The sequence below is a fragment of the Numenius arquata genome, chromosome 1 (genome assembly GCF_964106895.1).
Source record: "Numenius arquata chromosome 1, bNumArq3.hap1.1, whole genome shotgun sequence".
NCBI lineage: Eukaryota > Metazoa > Chordata > Aves > Charadriiformes > Scolopacidae > Numenius > Numenius arquata.
This window is the reverse complement of record NC_133576.1, coordinates 115,136,425-115,159,755: the sequence shown is the minus strand read 5'-3', so window position 1 is coordinate 115,159,755 and position 23,331 is coordinate 115,136,425.

Genomic DNA, 23,331 nt, shown 5'->3' with positions numbered 1-23,331 from the left:
AGAACATAGTAGGAGTTACATTGATACACTAAAATTCAGCACAGGGCATTTTCTGGATTTCTTCTAAAAATCAGGACCTTTCATTACCATTTTCCCCTCTGCCATTCATGTCACCTCCCATGAAACCTTCAAGCATAGTATCAAAAGCCAGAATGGTGGTTTTCTAAAGCAAAGTCATTTCTGTATTTCTAGCAAGCATAGACATGGATTCATAGATTCATAGATTCATGGATTCATAGATTCATAGATTCATAGATTCATAGATTGGTCCAGGCCGGAAGGGACCTCCAAAGGTCATCTAGTCCGACCTCCCCGCAGTCAGCAGGGACACCCCCAACTAGACAAGGTTGCCCAGGGCCTCGTCGAGCTTCACCTTGAATATCTCAAGGGAAGGGGCCTCAACCACCTCCCTGGGCAACCTGTTCCAGTGTTCCACCACCCTCATGGTAAAGAACTTTTTCCTAATATCCAATCTAAATCTCCCCTTCTCCAACTTAAAACCATTGCCCCTCGTCCTGTCACTGCAGGCCTTTGTAAACAGACCCTCCCCAGCCTTCCTGTAGGCCCCCCTCAGGTACTGGAAGGCCGCTATGAGGTCTCCCCGGAGCCTCCTTTTCTCCAAGCTGAACAACCCCAGCTCCCTCAGCCTGTCCTCATAGGAGAGGTGCTCCAGCCCCCTGATCATTTTGGTGGCCCTCCTCTGGATCCGCTCCATCAGGTCCATGTCCTTTCTATATTGAGGGCTCCAGACCTGCACACAGTACTCCAGGTGAGGTCTCACCAGAGCAAAGTGGCAGAAGCACCTCTCTGGATCTGCTGGCAACACTTCTTTTGATGCAGCCCAGGATGTGATTGACCTTCTGGGCTGCAAGAGCACATTGCCTGCTCATGTCCAGCTTCTCATCCATCAGCACCCCCAAGTCCCTTTCCTCAGGGCTGCTTTCTAATACCTCATCCCCCAGTCTGTATTTATACTGAGGATTGTTTCTTCCCAGGTGCAGAATCCTGCACTTGCTTTTGTTGAACCTCATGAGGTTCAACTGGGCCCACCTCTCCAGCCTGTCCAGGTCCCTCTGAATGACATCCCATCCCTCTGGTGTATCGACAACACCACACAGCTTGGTGTCATCTGCAAACTTGCTGATGGTGCTCTCAATCCCTCTGTCTATGTCTTTGATAAAAATGTTAAACAGTACTGGTCCCAGCACGGACCCTTGAGGGGCACCACTTGTCACTGCTCTCCATCTGGACTTAAAGCCATTGAGTACCACCCTCTGGGTGCGACCATTCAGCCAATTCCTTATCCACCGAACCGTCCACCCATCAAATCCGTATCCCTCCAATTTGGCAAGCAGGATGTTGTGAGGAACCATGTCAAAGGCCTTACAGAAGTCCAGATAGATCACATCCATAGGTCGCCCCTTGTCTACTGACCTAGTCACTTCATCATAGAAGGCCACTAGGTTAGTCAGGCAGGACTTGTCCCTAGTAAAGTCATGTTGGCTGTCCTGAATCATCCCCCTGTCCTCCATGTGCCCAAGCATGGCGTCCAGAAGGATCTGCTCCATGATCTTCCCAGGCACAGAGGTGAGGCTGACAGGTCGGTAGTTCCCAGGGTCCTCCTTTCTACCCTTTTTAAAAATGGGTGTGATGTTTCCTTTCTTCCAGTCTGCAGGGACTTCACCTGACTGCCATGACATGATTCTGTAACTGGATTTCTGTTTTGACTTTTTATTGTTTGTTAGCCTTCAGGAAGAGAAATATTTAGAACTGGTGGCCTGTGTTAAGTCTACATGTAATCAGATTTCTATAAATATCTGCCTTTCACTGAGATGCTAACTTCTACTTTAAGAAAATGTAATTATTCCCAAGTAGACAGTTATGTATGTGAACAACTGATCTCCAAATCATCATTATACACATATACTATTGAAGAAATGTGTTTGTACATAAGCTTTCAATCTTTAACTCTATTCTGGTACTTGATGATATTTGGTAGTCAGCAAATTTCACGGTATGTCTGAATGCAGCGGAGAACAAACAGCCACACATTATAACAGTCTCATATACATCCAGAAGGACCCTATCCTAGCACAACCACTGTGCAAATGAAAGTGACCAGGCAGGCTTCACTTGATTTTAATTACTTTAGCATTCACTTAGTCAGTGGAGAAAAATAAGGTCTGCACTGTGGACATCAGAAGTCAGGCAAGGGGAATTCCATCCATCCTGACTTCCCCAGGCAGGCTTTCTTAGAAGGCGAGACTATGGCACAGATGGAGCTGGGCAAGGGCTAGGGACTTTGATGTAGTGTAAACAGTTTGGCAGGACAAAGACCTTCCACTCACTGAATCTGAAATAAGGAAGGCACAAAGTGATTTAAGAGTTTGTGTCCTTCTTCCTGAAGGACCACGTGTGTATCTCAGGTACATCTACTATCAGGTGTAGCTAAAGAATGCGTCTCCCCCTTTCCTACCTCGTATCTATCTTTCTTTGCTATGACAAGGCAAAGGGACAAGCTATGCCTCTCACTGGGGAAAGAGCATCTCTCCAGAAGAAAGCCCTACTCTTTACTCCTAAGTTGTCAAGGATCTAATATTCGAAGGACAGAATCTTTTATTAGTGGTTCTAGTGGTGTGCCACCCTGCACAAACAAGGGTAGCTGCTAAGAATAGAAACTGTACTCAGAAATAAAGCCTCCATCCCCAAAATGCCACGAGGCATGAGTTTGGTTCAAATTCCAGCAGGTTTTCTTGACTGATCCACATTCAACACCAGGAGTGACGAAACTGCAGCAGAGATACAGGATATGCGTTTTACTATCAGCAATAATGGAGATCCAAGAGTTCAAAACACCAGGCTCAAAATATACCAGGAGAGCATCAGAACATTGGAGAATGTCAGAACATCAGAGACATCAGTGCATTAGGCTGGACTATGTCTGCAAGCATGGTACTAAAATAATTGTCTTGGTCCATCTCTCAGTGCTGCTCTCTGTGCAGTTGTCATCTGAGATCAAGCTGGAGCTCACTCAGCCATCACTGCAGCGGTCCCAGCCTTCAGCTTCAGGTCAGCTTTGGCTCCAAGGCTTGCAGGCTGTGGTACTGCAAGGTGCGATACATGGATTCCACCTTCTGCCACTGCTCCAATACAAAAGTAGCTGTTTAAATATTTACCTATCACACCCTCTTCTATCCTGTATCTCAGGCTCTAACACTGGTCAACTATCTTTTTGTCCTTTCATTTCACATTATCAATTTAGTTTTGATTGTTAGTCACAGGAAAAGGTCACACAACATGGAACATCACTGGTTTAAAAAGTAGCTGGAAAATACTGAAAATCCTGCCAATGTATAGCTGATGAAACTTTCCAACTTTGTCAGTTTTCTACATAGGAAATATTGCTGTCCTGAACTAAGACTTCACTAAAATCAACTCAGTGTTCAGCTGGTGGAAACTGACTTTTATTTATAGCACCCAAAGCCTGTTTCAAAAAGCCCACCCAGCAACAATTTCTATTTAGCAGCAGACTGGGGCACTTTTTCAGTAGCTCTTCTTGGGAGAGAGCCCTCAAGACCCAAGAAACTCACAGCCCTGCATCAGTGCGTGTCCACACTCAGTACTGAACAGTCCTTTTAAACAACTGAATGCACATATGAGTAGCAGAACTAATATTTAGCTACTTTTACAGGAAAGCACTTTGAAGTTTCAAACATTGGCCTTCCCAATTTGAAATCTGACCCCAAGATTAATTTTGTGAATTGAGAAATAAACAGGCTGGCTTTATAAATAGAGATAGATCAGTAAAGTTACTATACCAAAACTTAAGATTTTTGTCTCTGTTTTACATTAAAGAAATGTTACAAGTGAAAGAGATTGTAAATATCAGCCCCTTATTCCAAATATCCATCTCTCCATTTTGTTTCACCCTGCATTAATTGAGGGACCTCATACTGACAACCATACATTTTTCCTTGTCATATACTTCAGCTTTTGTGCAACCTGGATATACAGAGGTACCAGGGGACCTGAAAAGGGAGAGTTACCGGGAAAGGACAGCCACACCACTTAATCTAAGTTATAGAATCTTTCGAAGAGCTGCAGTGAACCATGGAATATATTTATTATCTCTCTTCACAAACTTTGTTCGCACAAGAGATGTAATGGAGAATAGAGCAATAGACACAGAGATGAACAGTTCAAGCAAAGAGAAGAAAATACAGCAGGATCATGCAATTTTCTGCTCTTATCCCAAAGAAAAAAAGCGATTGCTAGATCTCTCTGATGCTTCAGATGTCCAACTCTTTCCTACTTTTTTCAATATTTTTAAAATAAAAGATTTATGGTGATCTACTCTGAAATGGAGCTTACCTTGGCAGTGCAGGCATGAGAAGATTAAACTAGAGCAATGATCTGGTGATAGACAGTTTCTCAAGATGGAGAAAAAAAAATCATAAAAAAAAAAATAATTATAGCCTCTGAGAAGATGGCCCAAAGCAAAATGCTCTACACCCTTCCCTGATGCCTGTGATGTGAACATGCCGGGAGATATAAGGAGGAGAATTGAAAATATCGAGTTCCCCACCTCAGCATGCACAAAGCTGAGCGTTCAGGCCCCGTGTGTTTTAGCAGCCAAAGCCACAAGTTGGCAGCTGAGATGGGTGCTGCTGTGTCGAGCACAGAGGCCTTGCAGAGACCAACACAACAGCAGCAGGTACAACCCACATTTTCACCTACAGCCTTACAAACAGATGGGCTTTCCCAGTGCCGCTTCCCCTCCTCCTTGTGACAATCCACCATTAGGGAGTTGGTATGTATCTGTAGCTGTGTGCATTTCCACATGTGTGTATGTTTAGCTATTTCCTAGCTATGTCTATTTACTCGTGATTATTAAAAATACATTGCACCAGGGAAATTACACCCATGGGCTTTACCTTGGGCTTTTGAGGATACAGGAACAACTCTTCAGTGAAGACCTTTTTGGTTCCTACCTTACGTTCACTCCAGGGCACCTACACAGAAAAGCAATTGTAGTTTGAAAGCTGCTTAGTCCATTGTAGAACAGCAGCAAACCGAGCTTGAGGCAAGCCAAACTTGGTAGCCAAAAGGGCCAACTGTATCGTGGGGTGCATCAAGCACTGCATAGCTTGTCAAGGGAGATGATTGTCCCACTCTGCACTGCACTGGTGCAGCCCCACCTTGAGTACTGTGTGCAGTTTTGGGTGCCTCAATATAAGAAGGACATCAAACTTTTAGTGTCCAGAGAAGTGCAACCAAGAAGGTGAAAGTTCTTGAGGGCAAAACTTACGAGGAATGGCTGAGGTCACTTGGTTTGTTCAACTTGGAGAAGAGAAGGCTGAGGTGTGACCTCTTCACAGTCTACAACTTCCTCAAGGGGAGCAGTGGAGGGGGAGGCACTGATCTCGTCTTTCTGGTGATCAGTGACAGGACACAAGGAAATGGAATGAGGCTGCATCAGGGGAAGTTCAGATTGTACATTAGGAAAAGGTTTTTCACTGAGAAGGTGGTTGGTCACTGGAACAGGCTCCCCAGGGAGGTGGTTGAGGCACCAAGCCTGTCAGAGTTCAAGGAGTATCTGGATGATGCTTTTAGCTGTATGGTTTAGTTTTTAGGTAGCCCTTCAGGGAGCAGGGAGTTGGACTCGATGATCCTTATGGCTCCCTTCCAACTTGAGATATTCTATGATTCTATGAACCCATCTAACTCTGCTACTCTCTGTATGGAAATATTTCCATTTATAACAAGTCCTGGGGCTGCTCAGTACAAGCAACTCAGGCATCCTTCATCCAAACCTTGCCAACTACGGCTTCTCAGGCAGCCCCTCTACAGAAACACGTAGTCATGAAACTTCATAGAAAATGCTATATGAGAAGGGATTTGTTACTGTTAGACAAGGGCAGTTTTCAGTTACGTGACGATATATGCAACTTTTGCTGTTTCCATTTCTCCCCACACATCATTGGTGTTATTTGAATTAAACTCGTGCTACTGATCTCTCCCTGAGAAGCTAATGGAGCAGATGTTATTTGGAACATACTAAATGGAAACATGGCAAGTATTTTGTTAATGGACTATGCAGATTTTTGTGAGGCAGAACTGAGGAAATCAGCCTGTTGCTATTTTTGGCAATGCTGGCCGGATGTTTTTAGCATAATGTTTGCATACAGAAAAGCCAAGTCCTACAACTGTAAAGGCTAGTACAGCCCAGCATTTAGACAGAACAGGCAGAGGGTTGGCTGGGGAATACTGTAATAAACTGAATGAACAGTGGATGTGGCTCTGCTAAAATATAGATTTTATTTCCACTCTTGCCAGAAATTACTTTTTTATAACCTGTGCATCACGTAACTTGCAAAAGGGGTAAAAAATGCTCGCAAACTGGGGGTCAGAGGCATTGCAGCAAAATAAATGTTAGGAATAGCACAGAATTATTGGTAGCAATTGGTAAACGACATCAATTTACAACCTCTTGGTTCCCAGCCTAATGCAGTGTTTTTCTAAGACACAAGGCCTCTACTTCTCTTAAAGAGGTGGGGAACACAGAAAGGAGCTCTTATATGAAAGACATATAACGTGTGGTGCTCTGAAGGTCTATTGCACAGAGGCAACTAAAGGACTGTCACTAAGTCACCCGTATGTTATCATGTAGTACTGGGGAGACGTGCAATGCCTTGCACTGGACCAGTTCAAAACCGTGAAGAAAACAGATGTCCTTTAGCACACGCAAGCCTTTTTTAGTCTGAAAGACAGGCATTAAACCTCAAGCCAAGCACCAAGTGAGAGCACCAGCTCAGTACCACTGCTACAGGATCAAGAGAGAAACAGTAAAATTCACCAATAGAGTACCCAGGCAGTGCAGACTGGCTCTGTCACTGGTTACGGACCAGACAGACTGGCTCAAGAGAGTATAACACCATCAAACAGTTAACAAATGAGGTACAAGGGACTTATCCTAAGTCTTTCTTTCCGATACAACTGTTTTGGATGTAACTTAAGTCAGCCTCACTGGAATTTTTTGTTAAATGAAATAAAACTTTCAGCTGTAGAAAAAAAAAAAAAGATAATAACAACAATCACAGGATCAATGCAGAGAGTGATTTATTTGGCAAAAGAAAAATCTTCTGCTCATTCTGGCATAGCTCATAGACTAAGCTGAGTCAGTCAGTCTGAGTTAAAACACCACGTACTTGGGATAAAACTCTTGCATGTCTGCATGTGAAGATCATACACTTGAAAGCTAAAGCAGAAATTTGTAAGTGGAAACCAGCCTTTAAATGGGTTGGGTGGGTCTAGTTCCATTAAAGTCAAAAGTATGAAACTATGATGGAAAATGAAGATACAATATGAATTTACGTAGGTAAAAATTCAATTCTGAGTGAAGAACACAGCTTTTTAATATGTAAAAGTGTGGTAAAGCCATCTTGTTTTGCATTTCATCTATGAACAAGGGCTGTGAAGCTGTGTCCTGCCCTTTAACTAGACCTATAACAGGCAAGTGTTTGATGTCAAGACACCTGACAGTGACTGTTATGTCAGACAGTCATTTGCTGGATTTTCTCCTGGCAATCACATTGCAGATAACTCTCCATTTTGCCATCTAATCACTGGGTACTCTGCTGAATTGCTCTCTTCATTAATCTTAGCTTTCTCAGAGACAAGGTCACAGGTTTTTTGGCTAGTCTCACAGACCAGCTCTGCCTTTGCTCTAGAATTCACTGTTTTGGGCCAGAAGAGACTCTGAAATTCAGGTTCCCCTGTTATAACAGTCCAGCACCTGGGCAGAGGGTTTAGAGGGTTGGGTGGCAAGGCACAGGCTGATCATGCAAGTCAAAGAGCACACTATCAGGCCTAACTCCACCTAAAGACACAAAAAAATGAGAGTCTGTCTCATTTATTTTGCTTTCTGTATTAATAAAGCTGCAACTTATTATGTAAACCATGCTGTCTCCTCAGCTGGATGCGTTAATGAAATCCTCTGAAGAAGGAAGCTTGATTTTTTCTATTGAAAGTGGGAACTCTTCTTCTTTTGCTAAAATCCCTTTTCCCCATCTTTTGCCAATTTGCATTTAGTCACAGTCTCCTCAAATCCACTTCTTACTCTTCAGTCAGAAATGTGACTAAGGATTTCCAAAAGGGCAGGGCTGGGGGGAAATGGGAGAGTTGACAGGAACAAGAAATTATTTTCTCCAGCATTTTATGATCATTTTTTAAGTACTTCTTTTGATTTCCCTTCCTTACACCCATGTAACTTCCCTGTGTAAGCAATAACAGATGTTGCAACAAGCAGAGTTCACCCTTTGACCCTGAGATCTCATTGCTTCTTTTCTCTGGTGCATGTTTGGATTTAGAGTGAAAACCCTACAAAAATGCACGGGGGTGGGGTGAGATGTGAGGCAGGGGAAGAATCTAATTTTGGAAAGTCTTCCCTAGCAAACCCTCCCCAGCTTCCACTTGTCTCACTTTATTTGTGAATGTCTCAGTCCCAGAAGCTGAAGACGTCTGAAATGCACTCAGATACCACACTGGGCAGCATCGTATCGGAGTACCCAAGTGCATAAATTAGATCTCCTCCTCCAAAATTATTTTCAGAAGACACAACCTATTGCCATTCCTACTGTGCATAACGCGCTGCAGCAGATGACAGCCCCTTGTCCACATTAGCCCTATGCACAGACCCCTCTGTGGAGAGCTATGTCCTGTAGATCTGCAACTCTTTCCTTCACGCGCACACAAAATTTTACTCACAAGCAATTAAAAGAAAAAACAACCCCCCAAATCTATTGCGATCCTATCACTCCCTGGTTTTGCTCTGTTTTTTCCTGTTGTTTTTGCCATGCTTTTCGCACAGACTCTGCTCAAACTGCAACTGCCCACCCCCCCCCCCCCACCCCAGTCAGACTTTCATTTCTGCCCAGTGTGAGACACGTCCACTGCTCTGCTCCCAGCCACCTTGTCCCAGCTCCCCGTCCTTGTCACACACAGCTGGCTGGAGGGAGTGTGGGGAGGGCAGGCGGGAAGCCAGCTGCCGGCATCTGCCACAAACAGCTGGCGAGGGCTGAAGAGCTTGCTGAGAGCGGCTGCTAGCCGTGCTGCGCAGGGCTGCTGGTAGGGACCGTAGCCGGTCTCTGAGATGGTTTGAAAAGCGAGCCTTGCCCCAAGGAAAGCAACACTCCTGAACAGCCTGCCTTTCCTGCTGCCACTTGCCAGGGCTGCCAGGACACCTCCAGAGGAGGAGGATAGAGGCTTCCCGAATGCTGTGTGACAGACACACTAAAGAAAGCTGGCCTGGAAGCTTTCAAATGAGCTGCCTGCGGGCTCCCAGGACGTCTGCAGCCAGCATAGGTTCTTCTGAATATCTCCACTCCCACAATTCCCTTCCCAATCCTGTTTTTTCTCTCTGTCTGCATTGCTTGCATAGACAGGACTGTGCAGCCCTGTCCGGCTGCAGGAAGAAAAGTGTTGCCATCCTCCCACGGGCCTCCCATCCCCATGCTCCCTTTTGTGCTGCTGAGTGAGTAGCGCTGCCAGTGACATGCAGATGACAATGTTGGGTCCCTGCCCCTACCAGAATCGACTCGTGCTCCCCAGGAAAACCCACTCCAAGAGCTGCGAGAAAGAAAAACAAACAAGAAAACCAATGCAATTACAGCCATTATATCTCAGCACATAATTCTGAACTTTTTATAGCCTTTTGTCTGGCCTGGTTTTGTTTGTTCAGAGGACCTTTCCCCAGGGAGATTACTTCTCAGCCAAATACCCTGTCAAATATTTTCTCAGCAGCCACAATTTTCCACTCTGTTCTTTTCCTCTTTATGCTTCTTTTTGATATACCTAAATTGCACCTTCCCTTTCATCCTCACATATATATCTTAAAGTATTTGTAGATTTGAGATGTCTATCCATCTTAACCATCCAAATACCTTGTTTTCTAACAACTAATGTATGAGACTTGGCTTTCTAAACCTTGATACTTAATTTAATTCTCCGAGGTATTTAGGCACTTTAGAATACGGATTCTTTGTTTACATACATTCCTTGTTATAAAGGGAAAAAATAATCAATATTTAACAGATGCAGAAGGGTACCTTGGAAACTAATATTCTGTAAAATGAAAGACCACTTTCTGACAATGAAGAAAAGACTTAGGGATTAGAGCTGGCAGCTCTCCATTGTGTGACCACTTACTGTCACAGAATCCAGCAGGAGACAGCTCCTGCCATTTCCTTTTGATTTCTCTGTGTAAATCTGCTCTCACCTAAAGCTTGACCACATGACAGTACATACTCACATTAAACAGATTATTTCTGTCTGAACTGGGTGTAGAAGAGGCAGTTTTAACTTCCACATAAAAAAAATGTCCCTTCTGGAAATGCTCCCATTCACTGCAGAAGGAGATGCATTTCACATCCCTAACAGACCCCTGCATTTTATGATAACTTCATGATGATAACCAGGCAAAAAACAGTCCAGCCTAACATCTGCATTTGACATTGACTAAAATGTCCAGATAAGGTAGCCAGACATGCAGATTAACCTAAAAATCTACAGGCTAAGGATACTATCGATCAGATTAAAATTTTACCATTCCTAAATAATATCAGCTACTTGCCACAAAACATGTTCACATATTTACTTGACTAACCTGAAAATAGTTTATAGTTAACCAAGCTCCATCACGATACAGGGGAGTAGAGAGACAATTCCTGACCTGTTGAGCTGGTGGTCCCCCACAGGTAGAGTGCAAGCACAGAAAGTAAGAAAGAGCAGCTGGGTTTGCACAGGGGAATAAATACCCTGACTTCAGAGACTTCTCCTAGTGATAGCTAGGCCTCCCTCTTCCTGCAGATACAGCAAGTATCTGGAGAAAAGCATTGCATCTTGAGGGTTGGACTATGAGTGAGTTGGATTAGTAAAAGTACTGAGCATCCTGCTGGTTGATTCACCAAGCTATCTCTACAGTCCCCCTGGAGCAAGGGAAGTATGGCTCTATTTCCTTCTTTCTCTAACCTCACAGCTGTTGGGTCAAAGGATGCTTTAAATCCACTAATCAAACAAAAATTTATAGCAAAATCCAATCAGATGCATTTTATTAATCTCTTGCAGAAGATGCTGACATCATACAAATGCAGGTTTATAACCTTTTTATTTGGAAAATTAAGCTATAATAGAGCAAAGCAGATAAATCAGTCAGACCAAGTATGTGAACAGTTGTAGAATTTCAAGAAGAAAAGCCTCTTTATAGCATGGACATGACCCAAAATGATTTAGAAAGTTTTAATAAAAGGAACAGGATACAGCATTTCAAATGTTTCACCATCTCTAGCTTTGTGATGAAGGTTTCAGGAACTCACAAAATTAAGCTGTTCACATTGTTGGTTACGCGTCATCTCTGAAGCCACAAGGAAGTACCTATCATCACCTTATTTGACTTCCCCTCTCAGGTTTGTTGTATGCTGTTGGACTGCACACAAGAATGGAGTCCAGAAACTCCCAGTTTAGGATTTTGTGTATGACCTTACACAACTTACAAGCATTTCTAAACAACCCAAAGATCCTCATACCTAAAAGTTACAGAGCAGCATTCCTGCTGTGCTGGGTGGCATACAAACAAGGACTGCTTTGAAAAGCTCACAAACTGAGTAACAGAAGAAACAGACCTTGCAAGCACACAGCCAAGGGACTCCATCAAAGAGCAAGACCATTACGGCCAGCAGGACACCCAATGGTCTCAAAGGAGTAACTAGCAAGAAACTTCCCAGTAAAGCCACTCTTCAACTCTTCAAGTACGCACTCTTCAACAGCTGACCTAGGCAATGTAGCTATTCTAACAGATTTCTCTTACCCCTCTGAAATCTGCTTGCACCTGTGATGCCAGGAGTTCTTTATATTTTTTTCCCATTTGCTGGATTTTCATATTTTTATGTATTAAATCTAAGCATGGAGACTATAAAAGTGTCTGCTGAGTTTGCTTTTCTGTTTCCAAGGTTAGAGATCTCCTTACCAGTTGTGCTAGTCTGAGTCCCAAAAGCCTGAAATCTGGTTATTTAAGGAGAGTCCACAGAAATTTAAAATATGTTCCCTCTATGAATTCTTCTCAATAGTCAACATGCCAAAGTTTCTCTAAAAATTCAAACCTGGATACCATCTTCATAGCTTTGTCAAGCTTTAGTCTTGCTTTTCTATCAAACAGGAAGATTCTTCAGAGGACCAATGAAATTTCCATTTCTTTGAGTAATTTTGCTGACCAAGGTAATTATCTTTCATCTATTTCAGTGAGAATTTGGGAGTACCGTCTGCCCTCATTTGAAAGCCGACCCATAGATTTTTTTCCAGAATACTTTCCAGCCTCATGTGTGTCCCCAGCACATCTTTTTGTTCTCTGCATCTATTTAGTGCAGACCTAGCATCTCACAGTAATGAGTTCTCATTTGGTTCATAAAAACTTCTATTCTTTATGTTCAAGCAAATTTCATGTTCTTCTCTGGTTTTTGTCTGTCTTCAGACCATTCTGCCTTATCATCTCTCTCGGTGTCACAATTACCTGAGTAGTGTCTGTGTCCTTCTTTACAGTCCAGTCTCAGACTACGTAGGCTGTTCTATCTTCTTTCTCTGCCAAAGCTGATTTCCCTTTTTCACTTGTCACCTATCTTCTTTCTGTGTTCCCCTGTTATTCTTCTGCACAGCAAAACTATCCACTGATTTTATTTCTCTTCAGCAGGCAAACTCTGTCTGACTACCATGTCGTCTTGTTTGGAATATAGAATCATAGAATCATAGAATGGTTAGGGTTGGAAGGGACCTTAAAGATCACCTGGTTCCAACCGCTGCCATGGGCAGGGACACCTCCCACTAGAGCAAGTTGCTCAAAGCCCCATCCAGCCTGGCCTTGAACACCTCCAGGGATGGGGCATTCACAACTTCTCTGGGCAACCTGTTCCAGTGCCTCACCACCTTCACAGTAAAGAATTTCTTTCTGGTATCTAATCTAAATCTCCCCTCTTCCAATTTAAAACCATTACCCCTTGTCCTGTCACTACACTTGCTGACAAAGAGTCCCTCTCTGGCTCTCCTGTAGGCTCCCTTCAGATATTGGAAGGCCGCTACAAGGTCTCCCCGGAGCCTTCTCTTCTCCAGGCTGAACAACCCCAGCTCTCTCAGCCTGTCTTCATAGGAGAGGTGCTCCATCCCTCTGATCATCTTCCTGGCCCTCTGCTGGACCCATGTCCTTTCTATGTTGAGGACTCCAAAGCTGGACACAGTATTCCAGGTGGGGTCTCACGAGCGCAGAGTAGAGGGGCAGAATCACCTCCTGCAACCGGCTGGCCACACTTCTCTTGATGCAGTCAAGATATGACTTATCTTGACTGCAGACCCTTTTCTAAACTCCATGAAATCCACTGTCCTAGCATCTCCACTTCAGAACAAGGTTGACCTCATGGATTCTGCTTTATTTTTTTTTTCCACCAAGATCCACTCCATTTTTGTCTCAGTAACCACATCCCTTTCTCTTCTTAATTCCTGCTCTTAAAGTAGAAAAGAAAATCCCACAAATCGTTTCTTAGAGTCTTTCAAATACCTAATCCCATTTCCTATTTTCTGTATCATATTTCATTAGAAGTATATAATCCAAAGTCACACACAGCAAAATTATATTTATACAAGGAACATTCCTTTTAATGTCATGGCTGAACATTTAGAGAAAACATCCACATAGATATCGTTTATAAATACAACATTTATCACTCTCTTGCCACTGTTATGATTCAGAGAAAATAATTTCTGAGACTTTTTACTCCTATGGCTTTCCTGTTCACATGAAATGTCTATGTGAATAGCTGTCAGAATAAAACCTTTGCTTTTCCATTTCTCACTCGCATTTGCTGCATAGCACTGTGTGTTGTTCACCTAATGTGTTTCACACAAGAAGTTGCTGCTATTCAAGTTTCTTATCCACAGATACATTTTTCATCCTTCTCTGACATCTTCCATTTTTCCTCCACAAAACCTTTTATGAATTCAACAGCTATTGCTCTATAAGGAGATATGATATTTATGTTGGATCTACTCCTTAACCTTACTTATCTGATTTTACCTTATCTGACATCTTGTTTCTCAGCCCACATATACGTATGCAAATCTGCTTAGAGTATTTCCCATTTCTTTACAATTTTTTGTTCCCACAACTGCATATCTTCTACAGACTTATTCAACTCCCTATTCACTGCTGACATCTTGACACTAGCAAACAGCCGTTCACTGCAAATCTTTTCCCATGACTTAACTTGGGAATCAGTTTTTCCCCATTTCCTTTGTCTGCCTGTAAGTTTAAGCACTGAAGGTTTTCCTCTGCAGCAGCCGCACTGGTCTAAGCCAACTGAATTAGCCTTCCTCACATCCTGCACCCTGGTGATCCTTCCAGCCCAGAAACCACAAGGAAGCCCATCCAGGCAGTAGATCCTGGAACAAACCCTCCTCTGCTGAGGCAAAAAAAATCAGATTAATTGAATCAAATCAGTTTAAAGCCCTCAGTACCAATCACTGTAGATGCAAGGACCTCATCAGTGTCTCCACTATTTCACAGTTTATTTCTTTCAGATTCCTCAGATTAATACCATCTGCTCCTGGTAATTCACTGCATTTGTCTTTCTCAAGTTGCTTCATAACTTCCTCCTGAGAGACTGCAATCTCTCTTAAGGCCAACGTCTGATTTCCCATAGGAAATGCCCTCTGAATAGCACCTTCCACAGAAAACACAGATGCAGGAAATTTGTTTGACTTCACTCTTAGCTACACCTCCTTTCCCGCTGACTCCTCATTGCCTTACGGTGCACAGACACCAGCGCAGTTTTCTAAACACTAACAGGTACCTGTGGGTTTCTTGTCTTGGAAATATTTTTATATTTTAGACGAAACAACTTTCCTGTGCTTATACGGCACAAAGTCTCTTTATAGCCTCAAAGTTTCTTTATAGTGTTTATCTCCAACATTTATCGGGGAAGAATGTTTCAGACAGAGAATGAATAAGAATTCTAGTAAATATTTTCCTCATTTTAACCCATTTTTTTAATGTTCACAACTGTTATGTCTCCCAGGAAGAATTTCTATTTATTAGAAGCAAGGTGAGCCTTCCACATTCCTCACCTCAATTAACTCCTGGAATTACATGATGAATCTCTTCCTTTTTCACAGTCTTCAAAATGAGTTATCAAATAATCAGTTACTTATGCTCTTGGTAAACTGCTCCAATCCACCATTCTGCAAAGGCCAACGAGGTGGTGCACTAATTATGCATCGTTAGATCTGCCAGTTTAGTAAGTTTCTTACAAAGGAATGTCTTTGGCTAAGACAATAGTTTGGGTTTGAATGTCATGATGTATGGGTGCTGCTTGTTCAAACAGAACCAGTAACATTATTTAAATCTCACTGACTCAGGAAAATATGGAGAGGCATGCAAATTTTGCTGTCGAGCCAACAAAGTAAACAAACTAAGATACAATGGGATTAAAAGATGGGATAAAAGTCTGAGATCAAAGAATCCTCGTCAGAAACTCTTATGCACCAACAGTCACTTCTCATGCAAAGTGAGTTGCAACTATACTGAAATCAGACAGGTAGAAAAAGCAATCCCCAAAACAACCAGAGCTGTTGGTTTCCAAGGGATTTACAGCATCAAATGCAATTCCTTATAATACTGCTATAAACAATTTGGAAACTGGTAAATGCTGCAGAGAACAGGTGTAGAGTACTTCCTGCAAGGATTTCTGATTAATAGGCAGCTGTATTCTGTACTTCTGTTTTACAGCTACAGCAGATCCAACAGCAGTGAACCCTGTTCTCTAATTATGATGTGCCAAGTGGCTTAATCAGTTTGCAATCTTTCCTTTTTAGGTAAATGAAAACAGGATTAAATAAATAGTGTACAAAAGGTAGGGGGGTATCCTCTGAACTAAATAATTCAGAGCTAGGTAATGCTAAACTGTTATCAACATCTGATGACAATGTGGAAAGAATCAATCACAGAGTACTTTTGTGAAGTTTGGAAGGAAGAAATTGTGTAAAGATAATATATAATGAATACATTCTTGCTAACACCATCTAATACCTATAGAATACCTTTTCTACAGTTTCAGATATTATTTATAGCAAACTTTTCTACTGCAAATACAGTATTTACATTCTTTATAGTCAGTTCTTGAAGAATCCTAGTAAATTCTCTAACACCGGAGTCAGTTGTGTGACTATGATTTTACCATGTTCTTGACTCACTGAGTTTCCATTGGTTTTCTCAAGATAGGTCGGGCTTAGAAAGACTATAAGGAAATTAACCTGCAGATTGTATCAATGGTAAGGCCATACCAGTCAAGAAAGAAAAGAAACTTCCCGGGAACCAGTCATAGCCTGACTTACTGGTGACACCAGCCTGACTGGTGACATTTATTTCTACCTACCACCATTTGAAAATTGGCTCATACTTTGAAGCACACAGAAATGTTATGTCTTCAAATCTTTATTAATATTATTCCCTAGAGAATTTCAGATATTTCGTCAAAAGCTTCCTACTCTATTTGAGATTATTTTTAAACTCAATTTATGAAGTTGTTGTAGGTTTTCCAGGCATTTCTTACCTTGTAGAATAGCTGCAGATTGTACAGCAAGAGGAGGTCCATTTGATATGTATTGTTTTGCAATTTCATTGAACAGACTCGTATTTCTGTATTCTGAGAATGGGTGTAAAAAGCAGTGCTTGTTCATTTTGTGTTTATCAGTTATTTCTTAGTACATTTTGACTCTTTTCTCTCTCTTCTGCCCTAAAGAAAACAGGTCAGAGTATGAATTAACCATTTTACTTTTTCTAAATGCTTGTCATGAATACATCCCTTCCTGATGAGATAACCTGAACTGAACATACTATATAGTACTATTTCTGTTCTGAAATAACTACTTATTTATGTAGATGGTTTTATAATACCTCCAGAATTATCATCATCCCTTTTCTAAAATATTGCTGAGGTTTGGTTTTTTTACTGATCTTGCACATTGGGTAGAAGTCATAATTATGTTCCCATAATAGTACCCAGGTGTCTTTCCTGAGTTAATTTAGAATTCAGCAAGGCGTATGACTAATTAAAACTTCATTTAAGAACCAGATACTCTTGAGGGCTGTGCATAAATGACTTTATGACATTTTTAAACATACAGAAAAATGATCTGTGGGGTATGTCAGCTGCTCCATGCCTCTACTGCCTGATAAGCAATTATATTTTTTAAAAGTATATCCTTCTCTTAGACTTTTGAGTGTATAGAATGAACAACAGATAATACATTTTTCTTGTGTGTAAAAAAAAAAAAAAAAAAAGTAGTAAATGAAGAAACCATAACCCTCAATCTAATGTTAGTTGTTTTAGCTGTTGAGGTAAATTTCACAAAAAAAAAAAGGGCCAGGGAAGAGATTATGTAATGTGGTTACCTAAAGCCAGACTAGTCTTGGTCTTGATTCTTGCTTATAGACTCAGAAGATTACTAACCCTGCAGGTAACAAAACATGGCTCTGGAACTGAAAAGGATTATAAAGTTATAAATAGAAATTCACTGTCAAATATTTCTTCAGCATCAGTGGAGATGAGACGCAGACGGAGAGGAGATTAAATCTACAGGAGACCTGGGGTATATTAATTAAGTGTCTGACATTACAGAACACATGTCTGGGGTGCACATAACCAATCTCGTCTTAGTGAATTGATTTTCTGATAGTGCCTTAAAGACTAGTGGCCAGTATCCTTGATAAAAATCTTTACATCTACATTACTTAGTGAAATCAGGAAATAAGCATCACATTCTGGGCATTTATTAGATTTAGCTTAAATGCTAAATTCTTGCATGGCAAACAGCCACTTTCTCTAGAGTTACTGAACTTATTCCCTATCAGATGGAAAAGCAACTGTGAAAAATCTTTACATAAGCCTGCTGGGACTCCATCAAAGCCAGGTGTTTTGGCAAGAAAGATTTCTTCATCTGATCTCCAAGTTTCCTAAAACATTACTGCCTTTTCTGATATTAGCTAGAAGAGACAGGAACTGTTGTTTAACTTACTCACTGAAATGGAAAACAGAGATGTGCTGGGCACCATAACACCGTGTTTTTATCATGCCATTAAAAAGATTCAAACATAGATAAAACTAAGCAAAAGCTGCATTAAAATAATCTGAGTAAGCTTGCAAAGTCAAGTAGCAAAAATAAGGAAAATTGAGACAGACTTCACTCAATACCCCTTTTACTTGTCCATTACTCTACAGCACAATAAATACACACAATAAATAAATATAATTTTTAATCTCATTACATTTTATTTTAATTTATTAAAAATAAACCCAACACAATAAATGATGCAGTCCCCATTATAATCGAAAATAGTCTTCAGAAAATTTGGGAACAAAAGCAAGTTTCAGAATTAAAAGTTTAGTTACCCATCCCAACAGGATACATACAGAGCCTTGGCATGCACACATACAAGCACACACTGATAATTTCTCCTTTTGCAAATTATTTCCCCAGCCCTTACTTATCAATGACCTTTTTTTCCAACAGCCTAGTGATTTTACTCTCTTTTGCATGCAGGTGGGAACTGCTATAATTTTCCACTCCATATGCACTAATGCAGTGAAGCTTTCTGCTCTTCTCACCTTTCCAACCTCACTTCATCTAAGCATATATATGAAATCAATGACTAATGTAAAAATGAATTGTCTTATTGCCCCTTAAAGAGCACTGCATTGGCAAAATGAGACAAAAATAAAACTATTAGGAGATCTAAGTTCAGACCTTCTAAATCCAGAACCCCGTCTTGACAAATGTAACAGGAGAAGGGGGGCAGGAAAAGGATGGGTGGAAGAAGTTGTATGTGAGAAAAAGAAATAATGAGAAAATTGTTGCACAGCAAGCTGAAATCCCAGCTCCTTCTTAGCTACTGTCTCCTGCTCCAAGACTTCTACTTAAATACACAGTAAAATGTTCATTTTACAGTTACCTCTGACTTTTTCAGAACTCAGTCATGAGCTTTCTATTCTTTTTTATAGCATCTACTGCAATGAGGTCCTGCTTTGTGGCTGGTGCTTCTGTGCACTACTTTACGGCAACAGCAAAAGCCTCCCATTTCAGATTTATTTTGGATGATTTTTTAGCCAACATAGGCAACATTATAGTTTACTATATGATACATGGATAGTTCCCCTGAGCTCAATTTCACCTTCTAATAGGCTCCACTGTCTTAGTGGAGAACACATGTGTATCATCAGCAGAACAGACCATTAAGTATTTAATTTACGCTTTAGTATGTGCTGGGTAAGACTCCACATTTTTTGGTATACATCCACTGAAAACCTCCTCTATGAAAGAATTCAGTTAGAACCAAGAGAGGTATTTTTCATGAAAAGTCAGCATCAACCCAGAGTCATAACAAAACAACATGTATTTGAGAGGAAACCATCAGAAAAGTTGAGAAATCGGAACATGTAACTCAATACTTTTTTTTTTCGTGTTTGTATGTATGATTGATGCATAAATAGCCCAAGTAATGGTTGGAAAAGATAAGTAGATGAATGCTCAGTTGTTCAAAGTATGAATTCAATTAAAGTGTCATGGCACTTTACAGGTATTAAACACAAAAACTGTTTTCCAGCTCCCAAATCTGTGCTGCAGGTACATCTCCTGGCCACTTGTTCTATGTAGATTGGATCATCAGTAGCTAACATAAGCTTCTAAAGCAAATCTTTAAGTTTTAATCAAAGAGTTCTGTCAATCTACTCAAGTAGAATTATATATGCATAAAATATACATACGTGTAATTTGTATGTGCATGTACATATGTGTGTGTATAAATATACAAACGTATAAGTGTATATATATATTACTTGCAAAGGAGTAGCAGGTGCAATGAATAAAAGAATAATCTTTATTTAATTTTTTACTAATAAGGACTGGAAAAGTTTAGGGAATTTGTTAAAGCAACATTGAACTCAGCAGTAGTATTTTACAGCTATTAGTGCAAGACCTTTCTTGTGTTTTCCTTTCTACAGGGGTCATGCCCCTTATAGAGTTTTGTTTTTATAGTGCTTCAGAACTGAACAAACCAGAAACTAAATTAAACTCAGCTAAAACCATTGTGGTTAATCTAGGTGTGAAGCACGACATCATGAAAAACAGAGGTTTTGCCCAATTTCCACATGAAACAATAATCTGCCATGGCTGACTCACAAAAGTCAGCCTATGCTCACCAGAAACAGCTGAAACTTTGTTTTCCTTATGGAACTTGTCTGGAGTTTGGGAGATATTTTTTTAGTTTTTAAGGAATGAAGATTAAAAAAACCCAAGAAACATTTATTTACATTTTCCAAATCTTTAGAATCATGGGAAGGACTATGAAACTCAATCCTTTCCTTTATGTTTGGATATATAAGGGCAACCCAATATGAAAAATTACTTTAACAGAAAGAACATAAAAAAGAAAGGAAAGGAAAAAAGGAAGTTCTTATGAAGAAAATGCCTTTGGAGACCTCAACGTTACACCAGATCTACTTTAGTTTGTTTCTCAGACATGAGGAGTTATGTACATTCAGAGCTTAAAATTATATTTTAGTGAGTGAAGCAATTAGCTTCATATCTCAGCTTTAGCACTCAGATCAGCCATAACGCAATTCTTGTCACAAAAGAATACATCAGTGCAAATGAATGTTCCCTTGCTAATTTTATACTCTTTAGGTGCCAAGGTCTTTCCTTTCCCTGAAACTCTTAAGTTTAGATCATTTATAGTCTCTGCCCTCAATGCCCAGCATGAAACAGATGACTACAAAAAATGGTTTCTTTACTTTTCTGTAAACACTTTATACTTTAGAAGTGCTGCTTTCCTGTGTGACAGACAGTACTTGGGGTTTTACCCTTCTTATCCACAACTCCTCGATACTCCTGTAGAGAGTGAGCCAGGTGGGACTCCCAGGGAAAGCAGAAATTGCTGCCACGGTGGGTCAGCATCCTGAGGCTTTGGCTGGCATAAGAAGAGCCACAGCCAGGATTAGAACCCGCTCTGAACTCTAATCCTAACCACAAAACATACAGAAAAGGGGAGCATGGCATAGCACCAATGTTGCTCCCTCCGTACCTTTCTAATCTGGACCACCCATGGTGCTGGGAACCTCAGCCTCAGCCCCAAACTGCCATTGCTGTTAGGGTTAGGGCTCAGAGAGCCACAAAGCCTACAGCTCCAGGGACCTTGGGGCTGGAAAAGACATGCCAAGGGAAGCAAAGCACTGTACTGACATTGCCAACTCTACACCTTTCTAATCTGGGCCACTGCGTTGGATTTGAGCTGCAAGGTTTTGGTAGCAGGGGGGCTATAGGGATGGCTTCTATGAGAAGCTGCTTCCCCTATATCTGAAAGAGCCAACATCAGCTGGCTCCAAGATGGACACACCGCTGGCCAAGGTTGAGCCCATCAACAACAGTGGTAGTGGTTCTGGGATAACATACTTAAGAAGGGGGGGGGGAACCAAAACAAGGCAATTGCAGTTGGAGAGAGGAGTAAGAATGTGTGAAAGCAGTAACTGTGCAGACACAAAAGTCTGTGAAGAAAGAGGGGTAAGAGGTGCTCCAGGCACTGGAGCAGAGATTCCCCTGAAGCCTGTGGTGAAGACAATGGTGAGATAGGCTGTCCCCCCACAGTGCATGGAGGTCCATGGTGGAGCAGATATCCACCTGCAGCCCATGGAGGACCTCACGCTGGAGCTGGCAGATTTGCCCTGAAGAAGCTGTGACCCTGTGGGAAACTCACGCTGGAGCAGACTCCTGACAGGACCTGCAGACTCATGGAGAGAGAGGAGACCACACTGGAGCAGGTTTGCTGGCAGGACTTGTGGTCCCATGGGGGACCGATGCTGGAGCAGTCTGTTCCTGAATGACTGCACCTCATGGAAAGGATCAACATTGGAGCAGCTAATGAAAAAGTGTAGCCGGTGGGAAGGACTCACATCGGATAAGTTTGTGTAGAACTGTCTCCCATGGGAGGGACACCACACTGGAGCAGGGGAAGAGTGTGAGGAGTCCTCCGCCTGAGGAGGAAGGAACAGCAGAAACAACATGTGATGAACTGACCACAACCCCCACTTCCCATACACCTACACTGCTCGGGGGTAGGAGGTATAGAAAATCTGGAGTAAAGTTAAACCTAGGAAAAAGGGAGGGGTGTGGGGAAGGTGTTTTTAAGATTTGGTGTCTATTTCTCATTACCCTACTCTGATGTGATTGGTAATAAATTAAACTAATTTCCCCAAATTGAGTCTGGTTTGCCCATGGTGGTAATTGGTGAGTGATCTCTCCGTGTTCTTATCTTGACCCACGAGCCTGTCATTATGTTTTTTCTTTCCCCTGTCCAGCTGAGGAGGGGAAGTGATGAAGCAGTCTTGATGGGCACCTGACATACAGCCAAGGTCAATCCAAAACAGCCACTCATGGTGCTGGGGACATCAGTCTCAACCCCAAGCTGACATTAGTGTTAGGGTCTGAAGCTGAGCTCCCCAGCACCATGGGTGGCCCAGATTAGAAAGGTGTGGAGGGAGCAATGTTAGTGTATTGATGTGCTCCCCTTGGCACACCTTTTCCAGCCCCAGTGTCCTTGGAGCTGTAAGCTTTGTGAGTCTCTGAAGATTATTCCTGAAATACCATTTACCTTGAATGCTTGTGGCAGGAAAATATACCTTCCACACAAAAGTATACCTTAGATAAGATGGACTAAAACTCTTTCACTTAATGATTTCTTTTCCTGTTTTTATTGAAGAAAAAGGTTCCACATAATGGTCTGGTAGAAGAGAATATACTATTATTTGTCTTTGTAGGGCCAGGGTAAAAGATGTGTCACAACCTATTAGGAGTGAAACAAGATTATACAGTAAAAAGTTTAAAAAAGAATTGAAATAGGCATAAAGATATAATAAGTAACTCCACATTTTAGTAACAGTGCTGTGAGAGCCAGAAATTACTGCAGTGGAAGAGTAACTTCTTTATCAACCCAATCAATATGATTAAAAAAGAAAAAACTGCTGTTGGGCACTTCATTGGCATGAGGTTACTGTGTTATCTTACATAGGACTTATTCAGCACACATTTCCCTTCAGAGGTTTGAACTCAAAGATTTTGGTGCCTACCTTTGATCATTCAGAAGTACAGGCAGACAGAGTTTCAGGACAAGATCCAAGACCTCAAGTGGTGTCTCTTTTGCCCTTTGCAACCAGAGCGTGGCCATGCCTGTCACACCTGTGAGCAGGA